The 21,106-nt window shown below is 36.8% G+C and overlaps 1 pseudogene; it reads left to right on the top strand.

Moving 5' to 3' along the window:
• The first annotated feature begins 14,171 nt into the window (after nt 1-14,171).
• On the top strand, nt 14,172-19,238 carry LOC118001361 (annotated as a pseudogene).
• The last annotated feature ends 1,868 nt before the right edge of the window (nt 19,239-21,106 follow it).

Raw genomic sequence — 21,106 nt, 5'->3', positions numbered from 1 at the left:
ACTATTTTAAAAATTCATATCCTTTTGTTTCATATCAGTGGAGTTTCAGGACAGCTCATTCATTCACTAGTTCATTTATTCACTCACTCACATTTATTCAGTATTCCTTTAGTACTGTCTTTGGGCATTGACCTGGATCATCATTACCATTTTCCAATGAAGAACTCTTCATAGAGTTTAAAATAATGATGAATTTATTCATATTCTTGGGTTAAACCTTTTTAATTTTTGTTCTTTGAATAATTCTTCATTGATATCGATATACTTGCATTTGTAAAGTCTAGGGTCAGGTGAATTCTGAATATAATAGAAGGAAGTTCTAATATTTCTGCATTTGCTTTTGGAACTGAAGCCTCCGTATTTATTTTTAGAATAGAGAACACCAACCTGAATTTGCTATGCAAGTGGCCCTGTTTTTATTTTTTCGGTCATACTTACGAAAAAAATTATAACCTGCTCAAATAAATAAGGCAATGTGTTTATTCCATGTATTAAGCTAACTTGTAGCGTTAAAATTTATTCATTTATTTTCACATTACTGCAATGTATAAAAGTCACTTGGACTCCGCTTCCATACTGCCAATTAGCGCAAGTGCTGAGTGTTTACTGTGTGGGCAATAAGCATAAATTTATTAAATGTTGTGAGAGTAACCCCGAAGAAATGAAGGGCATAGGCCTCTGGGAGCTCACAACTTAGTCAAGAGGAAGATACAAAGAAATATATGAAAAATGAAGATTTTATGTTATATATACTTTCTTATCCCCAGAAAAAGATAACTCTTTAGCCTACAGATAAATGAGCAGTTCACTCAAGGTGCCAGTCTTTGAAGACTTGAGTGAAAGCCAGACTTTGAAGCAAATCTGAGGGAGATATAGGGAAAGGGCAGTTCAGGTGTTAAAGTTACTACTGTTCAAAGGAAAGATTTAGGTTCAAATTTTTCCCTCTTTCTTGAGACCAGTTGAATGACCCACTCTGTGCATATGGCCCCTCACAATGTTCAGATTCCTATTCAGAGGCAATTTCTGAGAGCTCACATTCCAGGCCCTACGTCAGGCACTAGGGCCCGTTGTCATATTCATTCACCTAATGGGTCTCCTATCTGGGCAGGATGGCAGGTTACTCTCAATCTTCTCTTCCATGCTATTCACTTCACTCACTACTGGAATCTAGAATATAGAAATAATGTGTGGGAGAGAGCGAGGGAAAGGGAAGGTGAGTGAGCGAGCACTAGCTCTAGTTCTAGTTCTGGCTTCAGTCCCAAAGATACCAATTAATAGTACTGGCTACTCCCATGTGGTCCACAGACTAGCACCACAGACATCACCTTGTTAGAAAATGCAGAATCTTAGGCCCCACCCTAGACTTGTTGAATAACAGTCTACTGAATCATTTTAACCATTTCCCGGGTGATTTGTATGCACATTAAAGCTTGAGAAGCTGCTTCATGATATAATCATTTGGGAGAGCTTTTAAAAGTACTGATGAATGGACTCTGTTTCAACGTAATTAAATTAAAATCTCTGGTGATTGGGGCATCTGTATGATTTAAATACTTCCCAGAGGTTTTAGTGTCTCAACAGGGTAAAACACATTTCCCACTCTTTCCCAAATATGCCTAAAGATAAGAATCACCTAGAGCCCTTACTAACAAAATAGAGTCCAGAGTCTAGGTCTAGGACCTAAGGAATCAGAAATCAGAATTTTCAGTGTATTGAATAAGCGACCCAGGTGACATTTATTAACAAGGAAGCCTGGGAAACGCTGGTAATCTTATGATGTTCCATTCCTTTTATCTGGTAGCCTTGTGGGGGATCATTTTTGTCTCAGAGCTCCTCTATCCTTTTACCAGGTGAGAAGAGGGAATGGACTCAGAAAGCAGGGAGGTCAGCATGGAAAGGAGAGAATGTGGGATGAGATTCCAAAATATCTGATAGGGTAGGAGCAGAGGTGGAGATGGGACTTAAATGAGGCATCCTTTTATCTTTATCACGAGCCATTGCTCCTCCTAGATCAGTGAATGATTCTCAACACCTCTAAGTCTCTTTGTCTGGGAAAGGGCTGGTGCTGAAAGGGAACATTTCAGACAAGATAACCACAGTTTTTACGGGAAGAGGGAGAGCAAATCAGAATGGTTAACTTGACTCTGAGTCTTAGCATTCACTATGAAGGGAAGGAGTAAGGACTCTTCAGTACTGTGAAAAGCTATCCTCTGGATTCCGTTTACTCTTATTTAAACCCCAGATTGAGGAATACTTATCTCAAGAATACGTAGTCTCTTTATTGATAAATGTGCCACAAAGGGAAAGAACCCATTTCTAATACTGGTGTGGATAACTTATATTCAGTTTATCTGCCATCTTGACATAAAACACCAGGTTGGCTTGACAGGTTTCTTCTTCATAAAATTGTCGGTTGTCATCCAAGATCTTGCATTGATTGATAGAATTATTTATATTTTTATTTGTTATATTTTGTAATAGGAAAATACCCTGTATTTTAAGTATCTATATAGAGAAATGTATGGAGCATTCTTCTAGGTGTTACAGATAAAAAATATTAGAGGATAGAGCCCCTACCTCTGAAGGGCTTAAAATTTACTGGCATGGGTCGGGGGGTTGGTGTCAGAACTAGTATGCTCCAAAAATAAACATCAGTGGAGTAGAGCACAGATTGAAAGCCAAATGGGAGATTCAGATGGTATGTGCAAAAGAAGTTGAGAGGGCTGTCAGGCCTGCCTGTGGGTATTGTGCCTCGGACTCTCTCTAAAAGATGCCCATGTTAACCAGGAGACTATATTCTGTTTCATCACCTATTCTCCCTTATAACTGTAACAATTATTTAACTTCTCTGACTATCAGTTAGCTGAATGCAAATGCTTTCTGGATTTCGCCTGGTCCTAAACTTAAAGGTACTTCAGAGACACACTGAGTTATCAAGTTTGACTATCTAGGGAAATTACAAGACCCTCAGATAATTAGCCTTTGTAATATGCTCACAAACTGGACATTTGGCAGATAACTATTGTCCTGCCTTCTCATTCTAGCAAGGGGTTGTGATTTCCCAACAAAGGCAGAGGAGTTGCAAAACAGCAGGACTTTGCTACGGTTAGTAATTAATGAGGTGCTAAAAGTGCCAGAGCAGAGGCTCCCAGACACAGTGTGTGACTCAAAGGGATAAGAAGCACCCAGAATTTCAAACAAGAGTGTCACTTAAATAAACAGAAAGTCAAGTGAGTCTAGTCTGTGGAATGGAAAATGGTCTATTGACATCAGGAGTCATCATACAACTGTGTAATACAATATAATAAGGATTAGTCACTACATTTTGCAACTTGTGAAAAACTGGAATTTTTTCCTCAATCCTGCAGAAAGTGAGCAATTATCTACTTTGCAGTATTCAAGAAAGTCATAATGAACTCTTAATGCCCCATAGTGTACAAATAAATAACCAATCGGTTATAGGTTCCCACCAGCATGACTTTCCTCTGCCCCTTTAATGTATATTAATCAATCAAGTTAAGTAGTAGTATTAGTAGACAAGCCAAAGCACTTTACTAATCAACTAATAGCTGGGGACCCAAGGCCTAATGAGAGCTTTCTGTGCTGGGAGGAACATTACTGAGAAAGAATGACATAAGGGGTAATTTTGGACCATGAGAACTGCCTAAAATGGAATGTGTTTTCTGGTACAGTGGAATTTCTGCATGGATTCCGATGAATGTTAAAGTATTTTCAAATTAAGATTTTATGGTTTCTTCTCCCATGTTATATTCAAATTTCTTTAAGTACACTATTTAAATTTGGGGGTGGTAGATAGTAAAATAACACTATACTTGGGCCTACCAATATAGGTTAGCAGAAGCTCACTAAACAGAGCTCACTAATATACATATATATCCATAAATACTGTATCTATATATATTTATAAAGTATATATATGTATATGTATATGCTTTATGTATGTTCCTTGCTAGAATGGGAAGGGACAAAAAAAGATTGGCGGTAATTTGATTATCCTAGCATGGATGTTATTCCTGTGAGGGAGTTCATAAATACTTCTATTATTATTGATATATCATACTTAATGCTTCAGTGACATTGAGAAAATTTTTAAGTTGAATAAGTCTACCTTAGACCAAGAATGCAAAACATGTGAAAGAAATCTTTTAAATGTATTCAAGGATTAAGATTTTGGGAGAATTAAGCAAGTTCTTGAGTTTCTTTTTTTGCAATATGGAGCTAATACCTTCATATCCTGCCATAAAAGAACTTATGACATTTTCACATTTACAAATGAATATATGTTTTTTATATATGTGAAAAAGCTGAATCTCATTGAATTTGGTTAATGAACTTTTGTTGAAATTGTGGAAAGAAAAAAGGTTTCACAATAAGTTTATTTGATTTGATAGCACTTATTAAGTTCTAACTCATTAAAAAGAACTCAACCAGCCCCATACTAAAGGTATTACTGTGAATTTGGAATTTTAATACTTTAAACCAGTATTTAATGATGTATTTTATAGAGATCTCTGGTCCTGGTACCAGTAAGTGAGTGAGTTAGAGATATAAATCAGTAGTTTATTCAGCAGAAACATTTTAGCTCCATCCGTTACGAAAAACTGAATTGTTTCTGCCTTTTTTTTTTTTTTTAAGAACACTTACAGATTTTGTGGGAGGAGGGGAGTATTGTATCAAGAACTTTCCATGTTTTAAAATGTGTATTGAAAAAGAATTCACTGGATCAAGTCTTTTCCTCCAACATACTCTAGAGGGAGTCAAATCTAAGAAAGTTATGTTTAATGCATTTCAACTGCTATTGGTTCTTTTTAGAAATTTTCTTGGTGACAACGTCGTTTTGATCTTCTTAGTTAAGGTGTAGTCTAGGAGTTAGTTTGAACCTGGGAGCTAACAAGGCCGAGGTAGAGACTGACTCCCTATATGAACCAATTAGCATCTTACAGAGAAAATACTCTCTCCCTTGGTCATAGACTGCATGGGTCAGCCTGTGAACCAATGCATATTTTGGCAAGATTAAGGAGAGAGTGGGAGGTAGGGTGTGGAGCAAGAGAACATTTATGGCCTGGGATAAATCCTTCCTCCTGGACCAGAATGATAAACTCCACACTTTGGGTCTCAGTGCCGCCATTAATTAGCTGTATGAACTTGCACATGCCATTTATCCTCTTTGAAATTCAGTTTTTCAATTCCGCCAAAATAAAGGGTTGATCTAGAAGGTATCAGATGTAAATGTAATGATATTATTCCAACAGAAGATAGTTTATGGTTTGTATACAAGCACGCCTTGAAAATCTGAGTATGAGCCAGTAGCTCCTAAAATCATGGAAGTCTAGCATTTTGTTCTTCATATACAGAACATATGCACTAAACATACACAATTAGACTACATGCTCTTCCCCCAAATACTTCTTGGGCTTTTTCATGTTTGCTCCTTGTATTGCATTATTTCTCTCATTTGGAATTCCTTTAGGTTTTATCTATAATTATAGAAATCCTACATGTTCTTCAGGGCTCTACTCAGCTGGTGTGTTTTCCATGAAAAACACCTTGCCTCTCCCAACACTGTGAATATTTTCCGCTTCCTCTGAACTATCCTCGCATTTTGCTTTAATATTTAATTTTTCTTTCGACATCTTCTGCTTTACATTATAGCTGTTTTTCTGGATGTATCTTACCTTTTCTACAAATCTTCAAGATCCTTAAGTGTAGGGATCAGGTGATCTAAACTTTACATTTTTCATTTTAAGCAACATGGCTTGCCTATAGGAGATGCTCAACAAAAACGCACTGACAGAATGAATAAAAGAAAGCTATTGAAAAAGAACACCTAGTTTTTGAAAACTGAGTTAAGGAGACATGGAGTCTCTTTTAGTGCCCCTAATTGCAGTTCCTCAGGCTTCATACTCGAATGGTATGACAGCTCCTGTGTTTATGAGGAAATTAGCTTTAGGACATTTGTTCTTTAGGAACTGAGGGAGGAAAAAATATTTTATATTTCTTTTTCTTTTGTACTTTACGTATTTATAAGAAACCATACAGCTTCAGTTTTGGTCCGTGGCAATGATAAGCTGGTATTTACTCAAAGCAGATTTTGAGTGAATGTTTTTAATATTTGCATAACATTTTCATATAGTCAATCTCCTGTAGGTGTAGCCCTTGGAGATGAGTAATAGCCAGCATTTTTCTCATCAGGTACCAATTTATTTCCATATTTCAATAGGATCAAATCTCTAAATAGAGCTGACATGGAATTAGAAATTCTTATATTTAGTACAAGATGTGTTTTAGGATTTTGTTTCATGCTTTCTTATTGTTGTAACTTTGATTTCTGTTATTATGCCTTTTTTCTATCTTCCTGCTTCCACTTCTACATTTTGTTTCCTCCTTGTAGCCCACAGCTACAACAAGCCATTTGTAGACGAGGTGCCCAATGCATACTTTATTTGCTTTGATTCTCACTGCTCCTTTTCCTTAACCAGGGTACCGAAAATTCAGGGAAAAGAGTGACATATGTGGAATATTTGTCTTTTCTTTTCTTTTTTTTTTTTTTATGTACAGTTACCTACACTCTCAGTGGTCTTTTTTACCACCAACTTTTCATTCTGTATTTAGCTTTTCTATATTTCTTTTTCAAGTGGCTGACATTCTATTCCTTTTGGGTGTTAGCTTACACTGCGGGATCTGCCTCCCCTTGGTAATTGCAAAGGCTTAAATCCCTGATGATAAAATGTCAAGTGATGGGGTTGAGATTTTTGAGCAGGAAGTCCTTGTGCATCATCATGTCCTTCATATTATCATGCCGTGAACATATATAGTTTTACCAATGGATATGGGCAGAGTGTTCTTCCTTCCAGCAATGTTGAATCTTTTCGACTTAGCTGTGGCTTCCTCACCTCTCAGCTCAGCTCAGGGCTGGGGCAGAGCTCTTGCCAGGTTGCTTAATTTTTCTTTCCCTTACCCCTTCATGCCTTTCTGAACTGCTGTGATGACAGCGGTAAGAAGGCTTTATCCTTATCCAAAAATATACCTGAAAATAGAATCTTATGTTAGTGGTTACATAGCAGAGTAGGGTCATTGACCAATCACAGAATCAGAAGTGTCAAGTAGATTGATGTTAAAGGTCAAAGAGAAATACAGTGTTAGAGAGAGAATAGATGTCATTGCAAGGATGAGCTCTGGAAGGAGTTTATGGCAGCCTGGATTTTAGCTCTGTCCCTTGGATCTATGTTCTGTTCAACTGCTTTTTTTGGAGTTGCATTGAACTGAGTAGTGTGGAATGTGCAATCTAACAGAAACATAGACTGCAGACAATTTGAAATAATTTCCCAGCTTAATTTCTAAGTCTTCATTGTAGAATGAAGATGTTTCCATATGAAATTAAACTACTGATATGACAGAAAACAAAAGTTTTTATTTTTTACAAGAAAACTTTGAATAGAATTTCATAATAGGGATAATTAGCATCATGCATAATTTTAGAGTCTTAGTTTCTGTATCTTTGGCAATTCCTTTCACAGTTTGAGGTATGCCTTTAAATTACAGAGGAATGTTTGAGTACCAAAGTCAGTGTGACACTACTAAGAAACAGCTGGTTGGCTGTCCTTATGGCATAGTTGGTATCATTCTTTTCTCTTCGCTTCAGAGCTGACTTCAATTTCAGGCTGGCTCTTTATGCTATTGGTAATGATATAAGTGGTGGTAAAGCATAGCATGTATATGGCTAAGATTAATAGAGTAGACTTAAATCTTATCATAGAATTGGTCTGCTATCAGTATTTCAGGATTTTAGATTGTGTCATCATCTTTTCTTTCTTCCTTCTTTAATTTCTTTATTTCCTTTAATAGAGAATGTAAAAATATATTAATAGTTTTTACTTGTTTAGTTGCTCGCTTTTAATTCTATAATTAGCATATTTACATAATTTAATATACCAATAGTGGAATTAAACATTCATGTACCTTCCTACATTCACTTGGCCCCATCTGTTTCCTGGGGTCTTGGACACTTGTTCAGTGGAGATCTCTATCACCCTGTGGAGTCACCTTATTCCCAAATAACACTTGCTGCCTCAGGTTCCCCTGGCAGGAAGTTGGGCTTTACTGTACCTGATGAGGAGCGACCTGTGGCCGCATCTAAACCAGGCTCAACTCAGCTAAATACATGACAATTCTGTCTCTTCCCACTGGTTCTGCATTCAGATGAGCACTGAATATTGCACATGAGATCTGTCTTTCCCAAAGATACTTCACATGCAATGAGTAACATGACCCAGAAGTTCAGGGGAGTTTACTTTTGGGGAAAAAGTTGACCACTGAGGAATAGGAGATGAGAGAGAGCTGATTCTCTAGTCTACTCCCCAGCCCACCCCCAACTGTTCCAAGGTGCAGATGTTCCATGTGGCCTGCCAGGACATGTCCCCAGCTATGCTTTCCCGTGAAGCTGTGCCAGTTCCAAACTGCCCCATGTTGTTTTTGCTTTCTTTGCTTCCCTGCCTCATTTTCTGGCTTTTCTCATTCCTGCAGCCATTGACTGCACTCTTCCCCTCAGTCAAGCATTAAGATCCAAGCTTTACCTTAGCCTCTGTGTTTTAGGAAACCTGGGTTTTGACAGATATATTTTTATTTTATTTATTTATTTTTAAAGATTTTATTTATTTATTTGACAGAGACACAGTGAGAGAGGGAACACAAGCAGGGGCAGTGGGAGAGGGAGAAACAGGCTTCCCGCTGAGCAGGGAGCCTGATGCATGGCTGGATCCAGGACCCTGGGATCATAACCTGAGCCGAAGGCAGATGCTTAAGGACTGAGCCACCCAGGCACCCCATATTTTTATTTTAGAATAAATCCCATAGAGAATTACAAAATGTCGGAATAAAAAAATAATTCCCATTCTTTCTCCATTTTTCAAGATTTTTAATAGACACTTTCATGTATTTAAGGCAGATAATAATATGTATCTTTTTGCTGTGTGGAGTTTTAAAAAAATAAATGGAATAATCTTGTGTGTATTTTCCTGAGATTTGATTTCTTCATAAAACTATGAAGTTTGAACAGTGCTCTATGCCAGTGTATAGTGTTCATTCTCATTCTTTTTTTTTATTTTTGTAGAAGATTTATTTATTTTTAGAGAGAGAGAGAGCACGCGCGCGTGCGTGCTCACGAACGAGTGGCGGAGGGGCAGGGGGGAGATAGAGAATCTCAAGCAGACTCCCTGCCCAGCACAGGATCTCATGACCCTGAGATCATGACCTTCAGATCATGACCTGAGCCAAAACCAAGAGTTGGATGCTCAACCACTGTACCACCCAGGTGCCCCATTCTCATTCTTTTAAACACAGTATTCCATAGCATGGATGTACCATATTGATTTAACCCATTCCCTTCATAACTCACATTTACATGTTTCCAATTTTTTGGTGTTACAAATAATGCTGCAATAAATATTTTGGAAGTGCTTCTCTGAATAGAGAAATCCTATGAGATTTTTAGACATGAGCGTTATGCACATTGTAAATTTTACCTGCTACTCCAAAGTCCTACATCTCTCATCATCTGTATACATTTTTACTGTGATCAGTTTCACTGATTTTCAAACTCAATAGCAGTGGATGATATAAATCTCTACTTTATGCCATGGCCATATGTGAAAGAACATTTCATTGTTATTTTAATTTATATTTCCTTAATTAGGAGGACAAATAGTTTTTCATATTTCCCAGCCACAAAAATTTCTTCTTCTAAAAAAGCCTCTTCTTACTCTTTCACCATGGTATCTTTCGGGGCCCATGTGTACGATGAGCTCTATGGTAATATTTTATTCTCTTTAACCCTTTCTGCTACTGAGGTATTGATTTTTTTAAAAAAATATTGACTTTTATACAAGATTATTATTAACAGATAATTATTTTTTCTTGTGGGTTCTCATTAAGTTTTACTATCAAGTAAGTATTTCAGTTTGGCTCTATGCTTCATAGAGTTCAGCACTTAATCATCATTTTTAATATTATGATTGCCTATTAAGTTTCTAATTTTTATTAATCTGTTTCCAAAAACATTTTTATTTTAACTTTCATTATTCTTATGGCATAAGCAATTGCATACTATAAAAATGGAAATTAAAAAAAACCCTTCATTCCCTTCATACATGATAACATTTTACCATAAAAGGTTTTAGATATTTTCCATGAATGTATTTGCAAAGATACACGTTTTTTTTCAAAAAATAGCTTACATAATGCCTATTGTTTTATAACCTGCTTTCCTCACTTAATGGTGTAATGCAAACATTTCTTGAGTATGTGTGTTCTTTTCATAAGTGTTGCAAGGGAGGGATGTTTCTGAACAGTTGAATATCTTCTGTTGCCTTCATAGATGAATAATAACTTGGCTTGGATATTAAACTATTGAAACAAAAAGTTTTCTCTCAACTCTTTTTGCCAACTATTATTACAGGGAAAAAAAAAAAGCTGTGTCAGTGATTCTTTTTCTTTATAGTCATCATGTAAGATTTTTGTCTAGGTTATTTTTACCTTTATGGATAATAAATCCATAATGTAATTTTTCAAATCCTTTATTAGTTAAATTCCCTTTTTTATTTGACTATTTCTTTTCTTCTAGATATTCTTTATGAGAGATAGTATAACATAGTGACTAATAGCCAACTTTGAAGTCTGATGGCCTTGGTTGTAATTCTCTTCCTATTTGCTTTGTGACCTTGGGCTAGTTATTTTTCCCAGTTTCTGATCCAATGAGTTGTGATGAATTAGTTTCTTACCTAAGCACCTACTATAGTACTTGATACAAGGTAAGTACAAATGTATATTACTTCCTCTTCTTATGGTGGGCAGTGTCACTGACTTTGCATTTAGTGAGGATTCTTCCCAAATGCTTCCTAAATTCTGGCATTAGTTTACTGTCAGTCTTGATTTCCAGTGTTACGTCATCTTTTCCTTTCCTTTACATGGTGAATAGTGAGATTCATCAGACACTTTCAGCCTTTTCATACTGAATTATGTATGTATGTTTTAGAAATAATGCTCTGGTATCAGATAGGGAGTAAATTTGAGGAAACAAAAGTCGTTAGTAGGCTACATTCATGATCTTAACCCCAAGTGAAAAAGACTGGAACGTTAGTAAGAGAATTAAAGAAAAGAAGAAAGGCTGAAAAGATAGTTGGGTGGTATAATGACAATGCTTAGCAATCAGTTATTTGTGATGTCTGGGGAGATTGGTGAATAAGAAGAAGGGGCTGACAATGGCTAACAGATTTTAACTTGCACTATTGATTCAATAACAGTTCAGGGAGAAGTAGGTTCCAGGGCAGGAAATTTAAAATTTTAGTTTTTGACATGTTAAGCATATGAAGTCTGCTGAATGTCCATTTGGAGATATTCAGAAGGTAGTTGTAACTGTGGATCTGTGTGGTTTAGGAGATCAGTCAGGACAGGGTTTGGAAGTTACCAGCATAGGGAAGCAGGATTAGAGTGGATGAATGTTGTATGCAAGGGGGCAAATGATAGGGAAAAGCAGGAGACTATTGGCAGGGAGATCAGTTAGAATGTTCAGTATTCCAGGGAAGAAATTATCACTGATTTCTCCAGAACAGTAACAAAGTAAATAGAGGGAAGGATCAAATTTCAGGAAGCTTACTTTGAGTGTGCAATTAAGAACAAGGTAGGGAAATTAAATACCTAACTGGAAGAAATCTTCTGTTTGGGCTGTGGCAAGTGCATAGAGCCTAAGGAAAGATGTGAAAATTTGGAATCTCCAACATGAGAGAATAGGAGGCAGGGATAAAGACCAAGGTCAAATGAAACATTGTAAACCCCACTGAGGCCAGAAACCAGAAATCTGTAGGGGTCACAATTTTCACAATAAGTGACTTTCTCCTTATCTCTTGGTTGTTAAGAAGGAAGAAAGTAGATTTGTTGCCTTGGTAAAAGTTTGGAGATTTTCTCGATAGGCACTACGAAAAGACCAGGGACCATGAAATGGCAAAGACATAATAAAAATATGAGGCTATAGGGGTGCAAGTTGTGTACAGAAGCAACTGAAACAATGTATGTTGGAGGTGGGGGGAGGTAGTTAATATTCTAGAAGAGAAAAGATGGGTAAAGGAAACAGAGACTTAATTTGGTTGAAGACTGTGTGTCTTAGTTCTTGTAAAAGTTTGGAGGAGGTTAGAGTTGCAATGAAAGGTAAAAATTAGATGTTTGTATTTAGATTTCACTTACTAATTTTCTTTCCACCTAGGGCAATGCCAGATATTAAGTGCAGACCATATATGAATGACATAAGGTGGTTTTACTGTCTGAAACAATGAACAATAGGATAGTGGTACATTCTGGAATGTGATCTTTCCATTTTTGGCCATGTGGCCTGGGATCACCTATATAGGTCTATGTAGATTTCTTAGTTATGGTTTGCCTATGACCTGATATGTCAATGTAATAATTATCTTTTGTGTAACAGTAGAGGTGGCTGTCATAGGATGAACCCCAACAATAAATAAATCAGATGAGTGCCTGATGCTGTTTGATAGCTGTAGGAAGAGCCTTCAACATGTGTATTATCTGTCTATCTTGGCCATGCTATCTGAAACTTCCTTGGATTACTTTCCCTGGATTCACTTTCTCAAAAATACAAAGCTTATGATGGCAATGTATTCACAAGATGTGAGTAGCTTAGCAGCACCTTTACACAGGCAGAAAAGAGTGACCAAGTCAAAGTGTTGGATGCATGACTGAAGAATGAAGATTATAGTGGTTATAGAAAAACCGTAAGTTATTATTGCTCTTATTTTTTTAATATAGGCTAGTTTTTTTTTTATTTCTAGTACCTTACAATTTAATAACAATGAATTACAAGAATGAGTCTAGCCACTTGTAATTTGGCTTCACTTTCAACTTTGCAAAAGTATATTAACATACATATGTAAACATATATAAATATATTTTATGTAAATATAATATTTATAAACATTTTTTATTTTGATAGGTCAAATCATTTAATAAATGTAGTAAGTTAAACCAACTAACAACCTAAATATTTTTGTTGGAGTGGCAATTTGAGTGTGCTTCTATGATGGTCTGTTTCCAAAGATAACTGCCTACTTTAAGTTCCTTTAGGGCAGGGATTTTGTTTTATTCATCATTTGGTACTCTGTGGTGAGTAAAGTGCTTTAAATATAGTAAGTGATCAATGACTTTTATTGCATGAATAGCAGAGAGTGAAAAATTATAAACTAAAAAGAAAATTAGTTTAAAATGTAAATTCTAGGGGCGCCTGGGTGGCTCAGTTGATTAAGCCTCTGACTCTTGATTTTGGCTCAGGTCATGATCTCAAGGTTGTGAGATCAACCCCTATGGCTGGGTCCACCCTCAGCAGTGGTCTGCTTCTCTCCTTCTCCCTCTCCCTGCTCCCACTGCTCTCTCTCTCTCTCAAATAAATAAATAAGTCTTTAAAAAAATGTAATTTCTAGGGGAAAATTTCCATTGATAGAAATAAGAATCCTGCTTGTTACCCAGGGCCCTATCATGCAGTCTTGAAGAAAATGAAAACTGTGAATTCCAATATATAATTATTAAAATAAACATTTCATCTTTTTTGTGACACCAAGTTAAATAAGCACATAAATCTGGTCTTGGCCAATTTGGTGTGGCCAGAAAGATAGCTTGATTCTTAACATAGATTAGTTGGGATGGGCACACTATTTCCCATCATCTCTGAAACCTCAGTCCTTTCGTCTGTGCTCGAACAGCCTTTTTGGCAATAATGCCTTTGCTTTTGAGTAGGAGGACTTGTTAGACCACAAACTTCCAGACTCAATTTTTGTATATCCTGATGAAAATTCTCAGATTTCTCTACTGAATGTAAACAGATGTGTGATGTGTTTAAATTGAAACTTACTGAGTGTTGGCAAAGATTTGCTCAAGTGAATAGGGTGGTGCATTTGTACTGATCAAGTTGTTTGGAACATTAAAGTGATAAGACACAATAATCTAAACTTGGGATATACTAGCATGTCTGCCTCAGGCTACCACCTGCTCTGTCACTTCTGCCCCTTCCGGATTTCTCTGGAATTTACTGATCCTTTTGCCTATTTGCCTAACATTCAACTTAAATCCCTACCTTTTGTTGTTTCTTTCATATTTACATATTATGACCCCTCATCCTCTCCACTTGCATCTTTCTCTAACTATATTCCGGGGTGACTGCCCCAATCTAGATACAATGCTGATAACATTTAAAAATGAATTAAACGCTTTTGTCTGGGCTGCCAACATGCCATCCAGACTGAGAAAGATTCGGAAACTTTGGGGCCATGTGAGCCATGGACACAGCGACATTGGCAAGCACTGGAAGCACCCAGGATGCCAGGGTAATGCTGGTGGCATGCATCACCACAGGATCAACTTTGACAAATATCACTCAGTTTACTTTGGAAAAACTGGTATGAGGCATTACCACTTTAAGAGGAACCAGAGCTTCTGCCCAACTCTCAACCTTGATAAACGTGGACCTTGGTCAGTGAGCAGACACAGGTACATGCTGCCAAGAACAAGACTAGAGCTGCTCTTATCATAAGTGTGGTAAGATTAAGCTAATATAAGGTTTTGGGAAAGGGATAGCTCCCAAAACAGCCTATCATCATGAAAACCAAATTCTTCACTAGGAGAGCTGAGGAGAAGATTAAGGGTGTGTGTGTGTGTGTGTGTGTGGCTGGGGGTAAGGGGGGGCTGGGGGGGGGTTATGTCCTGGTAGCTTGAAGCCACACAGAGGGAGGTTCATTAAATGCTAGCAAGTGCTTTAAAAAATGAATTAAAAGGGGCGCCTGAGTGGCTCAGTCGGTTAAGCGACTGCCTTCGGCTCAGGTCATGATCCCGGAGTCCCGGGATCGAGTCCCGCATCGGGCTCCCTGCTCGGCAGGGAGTCTGCTTCTCCCTCTGACCCTCCTCCCTCTCCTGCTCTCTGTCTCTCATTCTCTCTGTCTCAAATAAATAAACAAAATCTTTAAAAAAAAATGAGTTAAAAAATTCCAAATGATCTTTATAAAAGGTACCATATAGACATGGTTGATATTTCCCAGACTTTTTAACAAAAGGCTTACAATACTGACTTAGACAAATGTAGAGATGATAACTGAAAAACAATAAGTTGATATAATTCAATTATAATTGCTACTGTTTGAGATTAGCAAATGGACATCTTGAGGACATAAATAAAAACTAAGTGCAACTAATGAATCGTTGAACACTACATCAAAAACTAATGATGTACTATATGCTGGCTAACTGAACATAATAAAAACAAAACAAAAAACAAAACAAAACAAAAAAACACAGAAGGATTCCATGTCCCTCTAAATGTCTGCCTACTTATGACACAATAAAATTTTCTCATCTTCATTATAAAAAAAAAACTTAAATGCAAATTGGAGTAGAAATCAAGAATAAGTGAGGTATATTTTGAAACTCAAAATCAAAGGGGAAAACTCATAAGATTTCTAAACCCAAGTTTTATCTACCAAGGGGAAATCTTGTTTAGGGTAGAGATAATGTACTCAATATGTATTTAAGTATGGATGGATTTAGTTTTAGTAGGTATGCATAGGCTTCTGAAGTAAAGTTGGGTAAAGCCAATATTTCTGGTGTCTAAAATATAACAGACAAATATCACATAAAGTACATGTAGTGGTTAGTCTAAACTTTTAAGTTTTTCCAAGCCTGTGGTGAAGTATTGCTTCTCACTAGAGGTAGTTAACAGAGGTGAGGTAGTTAACAGAGGTGAGTTTATCTTAAGATGGCTCTTTTATAGGCAAGTTATTTTAAATTATATTTATTCTCTTTGAAATTTTATACTCCTTGCAAGCTAATAAGTTTGCCTGTCACAGTTACATAAATGCTGGCAGAAGATACAAGACTTCTGGTTCAGAAACAAATGATCTTATCAGCAATAGCAATAGCCAGAGTATCAGCATTTTCTTGTGCTGGTTCCCCACACCCCAGTTCCCACAAGACAGTGCAAATATTAGGTAATGCCGGTCCATACAGCAGTTGGTGTTAAACTAGAGGTGTCTTGAGATTAGGGAACCTGAATCTTTTATAATAGATGTAACTATTCCTGTCTTTTACTCTGAAGATAAACATGCTTTTTATTATACAAGGCAGTAGGCAAACCTGCTTTTTGCTTTGGGAAACACAGTCTTCGTCTTTCGAGGTTCCTCATTTTACAAACACACATGAAAAGATAGTCTGGAAAAATGATAGAAAGTGCCTCTGTGCTCAAGATGTGGAAAAATGGAAGAGACTTATGAACTGTCTCTCAAAACAAAATTTGACAAAAATGGCTATTCCTCTTGTCTAGATAATCTACATTTAAATTATTGAAGGGTCTGAGAAGGCTTTTCCTTTTATTCTCCCAGAACAATGGTACTAAGGTGACCTCAGATGGTCCAGAACATCTTAAGAGGATTTGACATTTTTGTCATCTCCACTGGATAGCTACAGTGACAAACATACAGCCGAATCCTTCTTTAAGCTGACTAATCTACCTATCATTCAATTAAAAAAAAGAAAAAAAAAAGATTCTGGCAACCTTGCTTCATTCATGCACAGCAAAGATAGCAATATCATAAATATTTCACTACATCCTACCTTCCACTCTGATTCCTGACCAGTTCGTGATCCCTTTAGGTCCTGACTTTTTGCTTTCTTTCCTGTTATCATTACATTTGTTTCTGTTTAATAATATTCTTTTGGTAGTGACTGGTAATCCCTGTGGTAATATTAGTGCTTACTCCTTGGCTTACATCTGTTGTCCGATGCTCTGCAAAACAAATCTGATCCAGCCAGACTTCCTGGATTCTATGTCATGCCTGAGAACTGGTCCACAGGGTTGAAGTCCACACCCAGTTTTCACCAGTTTTTATGAAAAGAAGCCAGGCTCTGCCCAAAGTATGAACACCTTCTGTAAGATCTCCACCAGATGGCCATCAAGCTTTTACTTGATTTGTATCTTCTGGGCTGTTAGTTCAGTCAAAGAATCAAACAGTAACATACATTTGGAAGTTATATTTTAAAAAACAACTCAATAAAGATCCAAACCTTGGATTGAAAACCTATTTCAGTGTGGATCAGATGTACATATGCATTAGAAAGTACAGAGAATACATTATTTTCGTAAGACACGTAGAATTGTCCAATCCTTAATGCTTCAAATATGTTCTAGGACCTGGGAAATACACGGTGTGACAGGGCTTTTCCTGATTGCAATATATTTTTTTGTAAGAAGAGACCACAAATATTTGAAAATATATGACTTTGAATATAATAAATATAGTTTCACTACCCCATACAAATTTTGTGATCTTTAAGCATGGGTAAAATGGTGTGAGGACTGACATATTGAATGTCAATGTTAATAACAATATAGACTTTATCAAGCTATACATGACTTTGTTCTGTCTTTCCTTATGGTCTTGACCTTCTGTTCTACTCACAATTTCCTTATTTTAATTTTTTGATATTGTAATTTTTCCATATTGTTTTATACATTCTTCCAAGTTGTGAGTTAAAGCAAGATATGAACATATACATAACATGTTCATTGATTTTGTTTCTGTTTATTTAATTCACCTGGATTGGAATACTTTGAAAAAAACATGGCTTTAGCTGTATGAGCTGTAGACTCTAGATCCTTTTACTTTCCTATCAGAGTGCAAGGAGAGTGTATTGTACTGAGCAATACCACCTCAGTTTGGCAACATAAGAATTCCTGAGGATTGTTTGGAAGTCAGAAAATCATAGAATTATAGAAAATATTAAAGCCTTAGAAATTAGAAATAAAGATTTTTTTTTTCTGAACAAAGGATAAAACTGACCTCCTTCTGAACAAAGGATAAAAATAGCCTGATACAATCAAGCTTGATACAGCTGTACATTTAATTAATAAAAAGACAGGACCTCAATTCAAGTCTGCCTATATTAAATTCAACATTTTCCCCCTATAACCTGCTGTGATTATTTTATCTGGATTTTGAAATGTGAGTTAGAATTGAGGAATTAAAAAATGAAAGCCAATGCTACTTAACAAAAGACAAGATAATACTCTTAGGGAATGTGGAGCTAATGCATACTGAATTACGTGGGGGAAATTGAACTTATAACCAGTATGTAGAGACAGGTCACCAGGTTCAAAAGTGAATCAGAGATCTTTAAAATGCTGGGTATTTTGAGACCAATAGCATTTGAAGTTATAAAAATCAGATAAAGATAATCAAATCTCCTATCACAGCACGTAAACTGATTCCTCCAGGGATCCGGCGCCTCCTTCTCTTTCTCCCTCTCTCTCCCTAATGAAGTAATTTCTTGGCCCTTAGAAATGTTTTTAGGATTTATTCAAAGTGTTGCTGCCAGAGTCCCATCCCATTTGGCAGAAGGAAGGGAACAAAGCCCCCAACAACTGCACTGCTTTCTACAAAGAACTGGACTCCCACTGTCTCTTCATTTCTTGGCTTTGAGCAATGACAGATTGCAGAATCAGATGTTGCACAGAAGTCTTGATAACTTAGAAAGATGACCATTGCTTGCTTGCTCTGTCAGGTTTCTTTTTTTCACTGGGAAGTTTACTGTGTATGCTTCTAAGCACAAAGAAAGATTCTCAGCTCTATCTTCATAAGTACCTAATTCTCTCTGGTAGCAGAGCAACTATTGACCCTCCGGAAAACCAGACTGATACTTCTGTAGGTGTACTAACTTATTTCACAGGATGCTAGTGCATTTCAGTTACTCTGAGAATTCTTTTGTATTTGAACCTGATCTGAAAATAAGAATCACTTTATCTTGTAAGTAATCAAGCTGAGGGCCGTGTGCTTTCTATAGCAGGAAGAGCACATAGGCACTTGAAGACAGAATTTCTGGGTTTGAGTAGACAGGCTCAGCTGCTTACCAGCTGGGTCACCCCAAGTTAGTCACTCCTTAGCTTTACTCTTCTCATCTACAAAGTGAGGTAATAATACCTTGTCTTTCTGCTACATAGCAATGTGTGAGAATCACATGGGAAGATGTGAGTGAAGGATTTTCTAAAAACTGTATAGCCCTGTGCCAGTGAGAGTTATCACTGTTACCATGTGAAGGCTGTGGGTGGATTAGAGAACTGTCGTGCCACAGCCAGCCAGACCAATGAAGAATGTCAACTTCAGTTTGTTTTCAAATGATTGTGTGTTTAATCATATCAGCTCTGTAATAGTGCTATTTGCACTTGTGACAAAGAATTACTGTTGCCTTTTCATGAGGACATTCATCCTAATTGACTGTGGGAAGAGCAGGGCTGCAGAAAGTACATATATGGTGATGTTTATGAAGACAGACTTTCCAGTGTTGAGAGAGGTACCCAGGAAGAAGGCATTCTTCAGGCCCTACTCATGTGCATCGTTAACTTAAAATTCTGTGCAGTACCTTGAAACTAAAGTGAAAGAATACTGAAATAGGACTCATGAGACCTTGGTTTGAATTTTGCTTCTGACTAGGCCTGAATAACCAGGCTGCTACTGCTGCTGCCGATAGTAGTAATAATGATAACTTTTATTGAGCAATTAATCCAGGTCAGGTACTATGGTCAGTGCTTTGTATACATTAAATTATGTAATCATCTCAGGTAGGTACTGTAATTATCCCCATGTCCCAGATGAGTTGACTGAGAATCAGAGAATCACACAGAAGCCACTGCTATTAAAAGCCAAATTCAGTCTTGACAGTCTCATTCCAAAGCCCATGTGTTTACTGAATACCTTATTGCCTTAATGTTTCTGTGGCTTGGTTATTTCCTCTGTAAAATGCAAGGATTTGGGTAGAGTCTCATGAAATTTCTTCTAACTCCATAATTTTGTAGGTATGATTTATTATGAAAATTTTGTTGAAGAATACAAATTCCTAAAGCACACTTTGGGTATTTTATACCCGTGGAGTGAAAAAAAAAAAAAAAGTAGTGTCACCTGAATTTCCTAACATATGTTTATTACCATTTGAATCATTTCTCATTTAATGTCTGACCCTGCTAAGTCCTTTTCACAGAATAGGCAAAGGTTCAGACAAGGAACTTTTTTTCAAAATTAAATATGATGTATTTACTGAATTAAGGATGCATTTTTTCCCTTTCTTTTTATTTTTATTTATTTATTATGTTATGTTAATCACCATACATTACATCATTAGTTTTTGATGTAGTGTTCCATGGTTCATTGTTTGCTTATAACACCCAGTGCTCCATTCAGTACGTTCCCTCTTTAATACCCATCACCAGGCTAACCCATCCCCTCACCCCCCTCCCCTCTAGAACCCTCAGTTTATTTCTCAGGGTCCATAGTGTCTTATGTCTCATCTCCCCCTCTGATTTATCCCCCTTCATTTTTCCCTTCCTGCTATCTTCTTCTTCTTCTTCTTCTTTTTTTTTTTAACATATAATGTATTATTTGTTTCAGAGGTACAGGTCTGTGATTCAACAGTCTTACACAATTCACAGCGCTCACCATAGCACATAAGGATGCATTTTTAAATGAAAGGAGTGTGAAGATGAGGTGTTCCAGAGAAAGTAAAAGAAGTAGGAAGATCAGGCACTGGGAGTACCAGTCAAAGGGCCCATTTAATTTTTTAATTTTTATTTTAAAAAAGATTTATTTACTTATTTGAGAGAGAGAGAAAGAGTGTGGGAGGGAGGGGCAGTGGGAACAGGAGAGAGAATGTTAAGCAGACTCCTGCGCTGAGCACAGAGCCTGATGTGGAGCTTGATCCCATGACCCTGAGATCCACACTTGAGCCGAAACCAAGAGTTAGATGCTTAACCGACTGTGCCATCCAGGCACACCCAAAGGGCCCATTTAAAAACCCTGTTTCACCATCAATGAATGAATAAGGTGAGCTGTCCAATGATGTACTTATATAATGGAGATACAGAAAATGTTAGAGTTGGAAGGGGTTTTAGAGAATATCTAGTTCCCTAATTTTATTTTACAGATAAGTAAAGAGTGGAATAGAGAAAGATCAAGACTTTAGTGTCTGGCATATACACGTTTAAATCTTTATATTT

This window comes from Mirounga leonina, unplaced genomic scaffold, assembly GCF_011800145.1.
Source record: "Mirounga leonina isolate KUSES-001 unplaced genomic scaffold, KU_Mleo_1.0 Mir_53, whole genome shotgun sequence".
Classification (NCBI taxonomy): Eukaryota; Metazoa; Chordata; class Mammalia; order Carnivora; family Phocidae; genus Mirounga; species Mirounga leonina.
Note: the sequence above shows the minus strand (reverse complement) of the source record. Positions and strands in the feature narration are given on the sequence as shown.